General features: G+C 41.4%; 1 long non-coding RNA gene across 1 annotated transcript; it reads left to right on the top strand.

Moving 5' to 3' along the window:
* The first annotated feature begins 8,945 nt into the window (after positions 1 to 8,945).
* Positions 8,946 to 10,430, top strand: LOC114318609 (uncharacterized). Its single transcript, XR_014334762.1, has 3 exons — positions 8,946 to 9,215; positions 9,448 to 9,501; positions 10,347 to 10,430. It is a non-coding gene; the product is annotated as an uncharacterized LOC114318609 (long non-coding RNA).
* Positions 10,431 to 11,090: the final 660 nt, after the last annotated feature.

Here is an 11,090-nt window from a genome sequence, read left to right as displayed (position 1 = left end):
GAATGGGACGAAGAATGCGACCAAGCACTGGAAAGCTTGAAAGAATACATGTCTTCTCCACCATTGCTGGTCACCCCAATACCAGGAGAAGAACTCTTTCTATACCTTGCAGTCTCTCAGCACGCAATTAGCGCAGTGTTGGTCCGCGCAGAAGGAATTCAACATCTGCTCATCTATTATGTCAGCAAGACATTGCTGGGAGCCGAAACAAGGTACTTGCCATTGGAAAAACTTGCATTGGCCTTAATGATGGCCTCTAGGAAATTGATACACTACTTTCACGCCCACACCATAATTGTCCTCACAGCTTTTCCACTAAAAGTTTTGTTTGAGAGGGCGAACTTTTCTGGGCGAATTTTGAAATGGGCAGTAGAGCTGGGACAATTCGACGTCAAGTTCCAACCTAGAACCGCAGTAAAATCCCAATCTTTGGCAGACTTCGTCGCAGAGTTTACTCCTGGAAGTCATCATATCTGCCTAGTCAACCTAACTGACACAACCGAACTAGGGATGGAAGTTGACGCCGGAATAGCGCAACCCCTAGCAGAAGGTACTCAGTCAGACTCCAAGGCAGACCAGACTATAGACAACAAGGAAGAAGTAAACCAAGCTACAACAAACCAAGACTCACCACAAAATAAAAACTTGGTTCAGTCAGATAGCGAGGGGCAGACAGCAAGCATGGACCTTGAAGAAAACACCGACAACATTCTTGACCCCATGACATCATCCGACCCCTCCATTTGCTGGAAGTTGTTCATTGGTGAAATGTGGAAGCTCTTTGTGGATGGGGCATCCAACCGGCATGGTGCAGGACTTGGCATAGTCCTCATCTCACCAGACGGCCTGGTTGTGGAGCAAACAATCAACCTTGGCTTCCCAGCATCAAACAACGAAGCGGAATATGAAGCGCTTCTCGCAGGACTCAAATCAGCATACTACATGAAGGCCACCGAACTAATGGTCTACAGCGACTCACAGCTGGTGGTAAATCAAATTTCTGGTGACTATGAAGCAAAGGATGATAGAATGGCAAAGTACCAAGAATTGGTCAAAACAGAGATCAAGAAATTTGAAGTAGTAAGAATAGAACAAATCGGCAGGGAGGAAAACAGCAGAGCGGACGAACTAGCAGGCTTTGCCTCAATGGCAGATACATCCATCCCTCATCCATTACTCATCGACTACTTACCAAGACCAAGCATCGAAGACCCAGAAGCAGAAGAAGTATGCTGCGCAGAACTAGGCCCCTCTTGGATGGATCCCATCATCCTGTTCTTAAAAGACGGCATCTTACCAGAAGAGAAAAAAGAAGCCAACAGAATAAGAGCGAAGTCACAGCGATTTTGGCTTTCCCCATCTTTGGCATTATACAAAAAGTCATTCTCAGGACCTTACCTAAAGTGTGTTCATCCCAGCAAAGTGGAAGCATTCTTGTTCGAAATACACGAAAGGGTATGCGGAAGCCATCAAGGAGGAAGATCGCTAGCTTACAGGGCCATTTCGCAAGGATACTGGTGGCCATACATGCAGGCAGATTCGGAGAAATATGTGAAGAGGTGCGAGAAATGCCAGAAATTCGCATATCAAATACATCAACCAGCTAGAGAACTCCTTCCATTGACTAGCCCATGACCTTTCGCAATGTGGGGCTTGGACATAGTAGGACTACTTCCCACAGCACTCGGAAACAGGAAGTTCTTTCTCGCAGCAACAGACTACTTCACAAAGTGGGTGGAAGCAGAAGCATTGGCATCAATCAAAGAAAAAGATGTGAAGAAGTTCGTTTGGCAGAATATCATCACTCGGTTTGGCATACCAAAAGCCCTAATCTCAGACAACGTCACTCAGTTCGACGGCAGAATCTTCAGAGGCTTTTGTGAAGAGTACAAGATAGAGTTCTATAATTCTACACCGGCATATCCCCAAGCAAATGGTCAGGCAGAAGCATCAAATAAAGTCATCTTGGATGAACTGAAGAAAAGGTTAAAGAAGGCAAAAGGCAAGTGGGCGGATGAACTTCCTCACGTTTTATGGGCTTACCGCACCACACCTCGACGATCAACAGGAGAAACACCATTCTCCTTAGCCTACGGAATGGAAGCAGTAATCCACTGGAAATTGGCCTCCCCACAATTCGAAGCGAAAATTTTGACCCCGACTTAAATGGAGAGGCCATAACATTTGAGCTCGACCTCACCGAAGAAAGAAGAGAAAAAGCACTAGCCCACATTGCCTCGTATCAACAAGAGTTATCCAGGAAATACAACAAAACGGTGCATCCAAGACAATTCAAGATCAGAGATTGGGTACTACGCAAAGTGATGGAAAACACCTTGATACCAGGAGATGGCAAGCTAGGGCCAAACTGGGAAGGTCCTTACAAAGTGGTTGGGTTAGCAGGCAAAGGGGCATACCACCTAGAAGACAAGGACGGCAAAGCAATCCCTAGGCCATGGAACACGGCCAATCTCAAGTTATTTTATTTTTAGCTTTTTTCTTTTCAAACATGTGTACTTTCTTTTTCTTCAATAAAACAATCGATTCTTTTCAGCATGAGTTGTTCTCTGTAAAAGATAGCTTTAGTAAAGTTAGGAATATTGCAAACATTTTATTCTAAGTTAGCTGAAAAAACTAACTTAGAGGTTGGCTGGATTAAACCAACACCCTTCCTAAGCCCAGGATAAGGATCCAGGCTGCAGGACGTTTGGTCGGAATAACCAAACATTATTCTAAGTTGGCTGGAAAAACTAACTTAGAGATTGGCTGGATTAACCCAACTCTTTGTACTCTTCAGCCGAAGTAAGGGTATGGCTGAAGAGTGGTTGGCTGGATTAAACCAACTCTTTGTACTCTTCAGCCGAAGTAAGGGTATGGCTGAAGAGTGGTTGGCTGGATTAAACCAACTCTTTGTACTCTTCAGCTGAAGTAAGGGTCTGGCTAAAGAGTGGTTGACTAGATTAAACCAACTCTTTGTACTCTTCAGCCGAAGTATGGGTATGACTGAAGAGTGGTTGGCTGGATTAAACCAACTCTTTGTACTCTTCAACCGAAGTATGGGTATAGCTGAAGAGTGGTTGGCTGGATTAAACCAACTCTTTGTACTCTTCAGCCGAAGTATAGGTATGACTGAAGAGTGGTTGGCTGGATTAAACTAACTCTTTGTACTCTTCAGCCGAAGTAAGGGTATGGCTGAAGAGTGGTTGGCTGGATTAAACCAACTCTGAGTACTCCTCAGCCGAAGTAATTATGTCGGCTAAGGAGTGGTTGGCTGGTAAGCATAGTTAGTTTGAGCAGCAAAAACCGAGATAAAAGTTGAAAGTGTTAACATACAGATCAACCGAAGTAAGAGTTCATGAAAATTTTCATTCATCAGGAAGCAAATACAAAGGAGGGGTCGTAGCCCGGTTACAAAAGTAAAAAAGATAGCAAAAAAGAAAATGTACAAAATCAAGAGAAAAGATCATCAATTTCAGCATCAAACGCAGCATCGGCATCAACACGAAGACCGGTTTCAGGCGGGAGCTCGCTCTCGGTCACAAGGGTGGTTTCGGCCGGAACCACGGTTTCACCTGGTAGTTCAATAGTCAGGTCTTCCACCGTGGGCTCCAGCCGAACTGACTGGTCCGCATTGACAACCGGAGTATCCTCAGAGGCAGAGTCTTCGTCAGAGTCTGAGCCTTCAAGAAATTGCTGTTGAATGGCATCAGCATACTCCACTAGGGAATTCGGTATGAAGTAGGCTGAAGGGTTGAAGACCTCGGTCTGTGGATCGTGACCGAGCTTCTCAACAGCTGCCCTCCAGCCGCACTTAAAGAATAGTTCCTTGGCGGCTTCGCATTGCTGGGTATAAGTATCCTCTGCCTTCTTGAAGCCTTGCTTTTCAGCTCCTTTTGCGCTCCATAAGGGGCTCGGTGGAAGAGCGCTCTCCTTCAGCTGGGTTATCTCGGTATCTTTCTTCTTTTCAAGCTTCGCCAGCTCGCGCAAATACTTATCCTTTAGCTCAATGGTGGCCTTCTGCTTTTCTGCTTTGGCCGAACTAACCAGTCCGGCCAGTCGGCCGTTCTCAGATCGTAGCTCAGCCATTTGCTTTCTGGCCTCCTCTAGTTCGCCCGTCTTCGTTTCGGCTTCTGCCACGGCTTGCCTTGTGGTTTTCCTGAGCTCTAACACTATCCTGTGAGTGATGTTGTTCTTCTGAATGGCCTGACAAAGCATAGACTTCCCTTGAGCTGAAGTGAAAGTTGGAAAAATTAGACAGAAAAACGGACAGAGCTACTTACCAGGATCATGGATTTTGTTGAAGATCAGATGGCCTTCAGTTCGGTGTTTAGTTACTTTTGGTGGTGCTCCATATCTTTGGGGAGGCACACACTCTTGGCCAGATTGAAGACCAACTAGTGATCCTTATCAGCAACAACCGACTCAGAGTCCTGGATATCTCGGTTGTTGAAGGTAAGTTTTGGTACCCAGCTGGTGGTAGTTTGGTGGGAAGGCTCCGGTAAGGGGCTCGGTGGCGGGCTCGATGGAAGAGCAGTTTCTTCTTCATCAACCAAACGTTGTTCAGTTTCGGTAGTCCGGGCGCGTTTAGTTCGGCGGGATGAGGACGGTTGTTGAGTAGGAAGGGCCACCACCGTTTCTTGGGTTTGGCTTGGTGACGGTACTTCGGGTCTGTTAGTTTGGGTTAGAAGTGCCCTTACTCTGTTCTTTTTAGCCATTTCTTCTTCAGCAGTTAGTAGGATTAGTCTGATTTCGGGCAAGGTTGCGTCCGGTTCTGGGGCCTCCTCAAGAAGAAAGTCGGTCACTCTCGCTTTTCGGCGACCGCTGTATCGGTAAGTCGGCTCGAACTTTAACAGCTTAGCCCAACTACGTTCTGGATACCGTAGTGCGGCGCGCAAAGTCGCTAGATTGGGGTAGCTGTATAAAGAATGAAGGTGGGCAGAATCTGCGAAAAAAAAAGACAACTGTTAGTTTGGCTGAAAGATTGAAAAATCGAAATATAAAATAGCAAGCAAGAAAACCGAAGTAAATTTACCAGGCTCTTATTTTTTCCAGTTTATACGTCGGCCAGGAATCTGGGCTTGATGATCCTCAAAGTTCCCAGACACCCAGAAAAATCGTCGTCATTTAAGTCCTTATCCGATGTGTTTTTTATTATTTTCTCACGTCGGCGGCGTATTTTGAGGTAGTATACCCAGCCGTCTTCCTTCGAACCAATGGAGTATTGGTGAAAGATTTCGGCCAGACCAAGGTTGAGACCGGCTTGCCGGTTTAGTTCGGCTATTCCCATTATTATGCGGTATGAATTGGTGGATAGTTGGGTAGGGCATAGTCTAGTTTGCCTAAGAAAATCGCAAATTAAAGGTTGGACTGGAAATCGTAGTCCGGTTTCGATTATGGATAAGAGGGTGAAGGGGACAAAGCCTGCATTACCCCAAGGAATGACATCCTTTCCGGCTAAAATCAGGTGAACGTCATCAGGTATATTATAGTCTTTTCTGAATTCGGCTAGGTCGCCCGGAGTGTCTACTAGATACCTATACTTTCCCATTTATTGTATAAGTTATTAATAAATTAGTTCGGTCGGAAGAATGTGCTCAGTAGCTCGGTTGAGCGCGCAGAAGAATGTCTGGGCAACCTAAGTCTGCAAAGTGGAAAACAAAGGTGTTAAGCACAGATCGCAGACCGTGCTACAAAATCAAAGCAAAGATAAAAAGCCCTACTTCGGCTTATGGGGGATGCTGTATCTCGATTCAGCAAAATGCTTGGTAGCTCGGATTGAGCATAGGGTTCGCGAGATCAGTTTTTGTATGAGGTTGGTTATCTCGGTTTAAACTACGGGTTTTGTTACTTCGGTTGAGCCTCTAGGGGTAGCTTTTTGAGTTTGGTGTAGAAACTAAGAAAGATGGCTTAGCCCCAAAGGCTTAGCTCGATTGAAGGCCGAGGTTCCTAGTTTACTGAGTTCAAACTTCGTTCGGTGAGCTTATCTCAGCTAAAGTGAATCAGGAGGTGGTAACTTACTGAAACTACTGTTATTTCTACGAGTTATAGTTCGGTTATTGTCTAAATTGATCTACATATATATAGCCCAAACAGTGTCCTAGTTCGGTTGGGACAAGTTTCTGGATCAAAACTACGTTCTACAGGTTGCTTCAGGATATTCATAGTTTTCTTATGAAGATTTTTTTCCAGAAGATACAAGACCCATGAAAAGTAGAAACAGAAATGTGTTTTGTATTTTGCAAAAAACACAGAAAACAAAATGCATAGAACAAATACGAAAACAAACATAGCAAGTAAGATGTATAATACTAACCAGATAAGGGAGCAGGAGCTAAAGACGGAAGCAAAAAGCGGCAGTTCACGAGCTCTTTCAGAAAAAACGAAGAACAAGGAAGAGCTCGAAGGAAAGGAAGAAGATAGATGGCAAAAAGTGAAGGGACTGGCCTCAGGGTTTGTTTTTGTTTGAAAGCCCAAAAATTGGGCGGGACTGTTCAAAAAAACACGAAGTACGAAGACGGCGTGACAGCCGTCCTCAGGCAATCAGAGCGTGCCACGTGTCACTGGAAAAGGAAGCGATTCAGTTTCTGTGATTGAAGCGACGTTCTGACCGGATAAGGATAGTTCGGCTTAGTGCTAGCCCGGCTCTACAGACTTAGAGTATTAGCTCGGTTGGAAAGGCTAAAACTTTAGCCCGGTTAATAGACAGGTAATCCCTATCAAGCTACACAGATGGAATTAAGGGGCAATTGAGAGGGTAATTTTGGTAAAAATTGGGCCGAGCTATGAGATGGTCATTATGGCCCAAAGCACGAAGGGCTGGGTGAAAAAGCCGTAAAATTATTCTGGCCCAAGAGAGGTAAATATTACTCTGGCCCAAGAGAGGTAAATATTACTCCGGCTTAAGGGAGAAATAAAGTTACTCTGGTCCGGAAGCGACTTGGAGCTAGGCCGGTATCAAAGTTAGTCCGGTCATGGCGTATTGTGGATAGGACGGACAGAACCTTGCTACTCAGTAGCTCGGTCTAACTATGCCATGGGTTGTTCATAAGAAGCCGACGTAAGAGCAGTAAAAAGGAAGAACCGAACTAAGGATAATTCGGCTTACTCTGTACCTCGGCATAGCCATAATTACTTCGGTCATGATGGAGTTCGGCCATGGCAAAAACCATCTCACTTGGTTCAAGCAGTGAGGGGGGTGTTGAAGGATAAGCATTATCTTTCAGGAGTAAGAATCCTAGGAGGACTCTGCATGGAGGAGTAGAAGTCCTACTAGGATTGTGCCACACGAAACCTATAAAAGCTCACAAACATCACCTTTGGGGAGGTAACACAACTTTGCTTTCTGAATTCACAGAGCTTTGTCTGTTTGTCAAGTTTGCTGACTTAGGCATCGGAGAGGTTTCCGGCACACACCCGCCGGCTAGCTCACGTTTGTGTTTTCAGGTGATAAAGCGACGTCGTACGGAGGAGCACAGACTTGGTCAACAGGATTATACGAGAAGGCTTATTTCTTTCCCATACAATTATTAAATTTATGTTTGTATATCATTACTCCATAAGAATATGTTTAGATAGAATTTAATAATGAAAAGTTATAAAATGTAATCATGATGATAAAAAGAAGAAATGGTAAGAAAAATAGTAAGATAGTCATTTAGAAAATTTTAAAACATGACATCAACAATTTAGAAGGCAATTTATAATAAGATTACAAATCTCAGAGAAGAAAATATAATTTTTTAAATGTGTGAGAGAATTTGTATTAAATAAAAATTTCAAGAGGTATTAGTATAATTTATCCTTTTAAAAAATAGTCCAAATAATACAAAACAGTAATACTAGGTATCATGAAAAATCTTTCATGAAAATAATCATAAAAGCTTTGTGACCCTTGGATTACACTTAGAATAAAGCATTATACACTAATCAAAATAATCTAAGAATCATAAATCTTTTAAGATCGTTTTCATAAAAAAAATTTCATGATCTCTAACTTTTCTCAATACAAAAACATAATTTGTATGAGTATATCTTAAAGAGCCAGCCAAAACAAAGATTGGATGACAGTGACATTGGTGGTAAGTAGGTGAGAGACGAGAACCAGATCAACAATCAAGCAATTCATATTTAGAGGAGTTTGGATCCTCACCAGCTTCTCTTTCCAGCTCATCCTCCAATGAACGGTTCAGATAAAGCCACGTCACCTACAAATAAATAAATGACTCATGTTTGTTTCTTTAAATAAATAAATAAAAAATACATATAACACGCACACACTCACTGCTAGGGATGGCAATCTGAAATCGACCCGACGGTGACCTGACTTCCCGATCCCGAATTAAGTGGTTATTCACCGAAAAATACCCCCGTGGGGACGGGGATGATATTCAAAAGTTCATCCCCGATGATATCCGGGCCGGGGACGGGGATAGGTGTTTCAGACCCGGACCCGGCCCGCCCCCGACCCCGCCTCGCTTAATCCCCGAGGTGAAATTACAATTTTGTCCCTGCATATATATATATGCTTGTGTTTGTCTAGGGTTTCAAACACACACTCAGCCTCTTCTTTCACTTACACGGCGCGACTCCTCTCTCTCTCTCGCTCTCGCTCGCCACCACTGGTTTGGTCTCCCCCTCTCTCTTTCTCTCACCGCCGCGCCTCTCTCCTCACCAGCGATCCTCCGTCGCCACCGATCCTCCCTTACCGCCTCACCTCCGTCGTTCCTCTGTCGCTCCCTCACCGCTGCTGCTTTCTCTCCCTCACCGTCGCTGCTTTCTCTCCCTTAGGTATCTCTCTCTTTCTCTCTCTTTCTAGGGTTCACATATATGTATATTATATATATATATATGAGTGTATATTATATATAGATTCAACCTTTGTTTGTTTTTTTTTTTCCTTCTAAATTTGTAGATCTATCTATTTTATCTATAGATCTGTTTATTGATCTGTTTATAGATCTATCTATTTTATATATAGATCTGTTTATAGATCTGTTTATTGATCTGTTTATAATACAACAAATATTAACAAAAAAATATAGATCTGTTAACCTGGATTCTGATCTATGTAACAGATCTATGTAACCTTCAAATCTATGTAACCTTCAATCTGATTGTTTTGTTTCTACCAGGAATATGTATTTCAGTTAGTTGGGGTTCCTTTAGTTAAAAATGCATTAGCTGGTTACAACACAACAATCTTGGCATATGGACAGGTATTTCTAAATTCTAGTCAATGTAGTAGCCATTGATTCAATTGATTGTATGTTTGCGGTGTAATAACTTTTCGATGAGTTGTGTGTAAACTGGATTCTGTGTGTGTTTATTTATTTATTTAAATATTTGGGCCTTTTGCTTTATATAAGGTGTATTACTTCTTTATGTCTGTGACATGAATCGAACAGATTGAGAATTTATGTTGATTTTATTTATCTTTTGCTGCCTTAGATATACAATGAACAAATAGGAGATTTACTTGATCCAACCCAACGAAACCTAGAGGTGGGTATTACTCTCTCTCTCTCTCTTCAATACCTTTTTGGATTACTTTTATGTGTGCTTAATGGTGGTTAAACTACTGCAGATAAGGGATGATACCAAACATGGATTTTCTTTTATGCTTGTTAACTGCTAGGATATGTAACCTGTGTATAATAATATATGTTGTTTGGGCATTCCATTCTATAAATTGGGTTAAAAAACTGGATGTGAAAGGGGATTAGGTAGATTACTTTGAAGAATATCATAAACTGGATGTGAAAGGGGATTAGATGCATATGTTGCCAGATAGAAAGAAAATATTAGAGAAGAATAATTGTTTTATTTTATTTTTTTCTTGAAAGGGGATTAGATGCATATGTTGCAAGATGATTCATCAAACTAACCTGTCAAATTGTTTGGATAAGGTATTGTTGACTTTAGTTAAATCATGTGATGACAGTAAGGGTATGTCCTGCTACCTTTCTCTATGCTTTCTTGTTGGATGTATAAAATTCACCATCTATTTGTTGCTATGAACCACGTAGAAAGCTGTTTAATATTATACGACATTGATTCAGCTGTGTGTGGATGTATTGGGTTTATCATTTTGTGATCATTGCTGTCACTGTCAGTATATTCTATCCTGTATAGAATGAGTTTTTTTTTTTTTTTTCTTTACATGCATTTTAAACCCTTTGCTTATTTCCTTTGCATTTTAAACCCTTTTCTTATTGGTACATGTCCTAATTCAATTCCATTCATCTAAAGAAAGAAAAAAGAGAAAGAAATGTCCCAATTCAATTCAAACAGAGAAAGAAATCTTATTAATATTAATTATTTGTTTTTTTCCTTTTGTTATTTAACAGGAATTCAAGTTGAAGGAGATGATGGAAGTTGTTGTGTGGTTTGTATGGATATTGGAGAAACAATGGATTTGATTTTTATGTTGTAATGGATATATATATATATATATATATATATATATATATATATATATATATATATATATATATATATATTTTTAATTTCAATTTTTTGGGGAACCTATCCCTTGCGGGTTGTGCTTGGGATTAATTATTCTCTTTGCTACTTGTTGCATTTTCTTGTGTGTGGGCTGTTGAATTTTCTTGGAGAAACAGGATGCTATTTTATGAGTTTTGTATGGCATTGAGACACTGTCTCAATGTTGACACTATCTTAATGTTTTGTATGCTACAGGATGTGTGTGGGTTGTGTATGACATTGTTTACAGATTTTAATCCATGTTTACAGGATGTATTTTAATTCATGTTTAAAGATTTTGAATGGCATGCTACAGGTTAATTGGCATGCTACAAGTTATTTTAATCCATGTTAATTGGCAATGCTACAGGTTTACAGATTTGTATGGCATTGTGTCAAATATATTTTAAATATATTTTAAAATTGCTACAGGTTATTTTGTATGGCAATGCTACAGGTTTACAAATATATTTTAATCCATATTAATTGTCTTCATTGTCTCAAATATATTTTAATCCATGTTTATAGATTTTTATGGAAAAAAAAATCGGGAATTTTTCGGGGTCGGGGATCCCCGATCCCCGATCGGGGGGGGATGGGACCGGGCT

Source organism: Camellia sinensis, chromosome 7, assembly GCF_055761805.1.
Source record: "Camellia sinensis isolate YWXY chromosome 7, ASM5576180v1, whole genome shotgun sequence".
In the NCBI taxonomy this organism is placed as follows: Eukaryota; Viridiplantae; Streptophyta; class Magnoliopsida; order Ericales; family Theaceae; genus Camellia; species Camellia sinensis.
The sequence above is the reverse complement of the archived record's forward strand: the minus strand, read 5'-3'. Positions and strand labels throughout refer to the sequence as shown.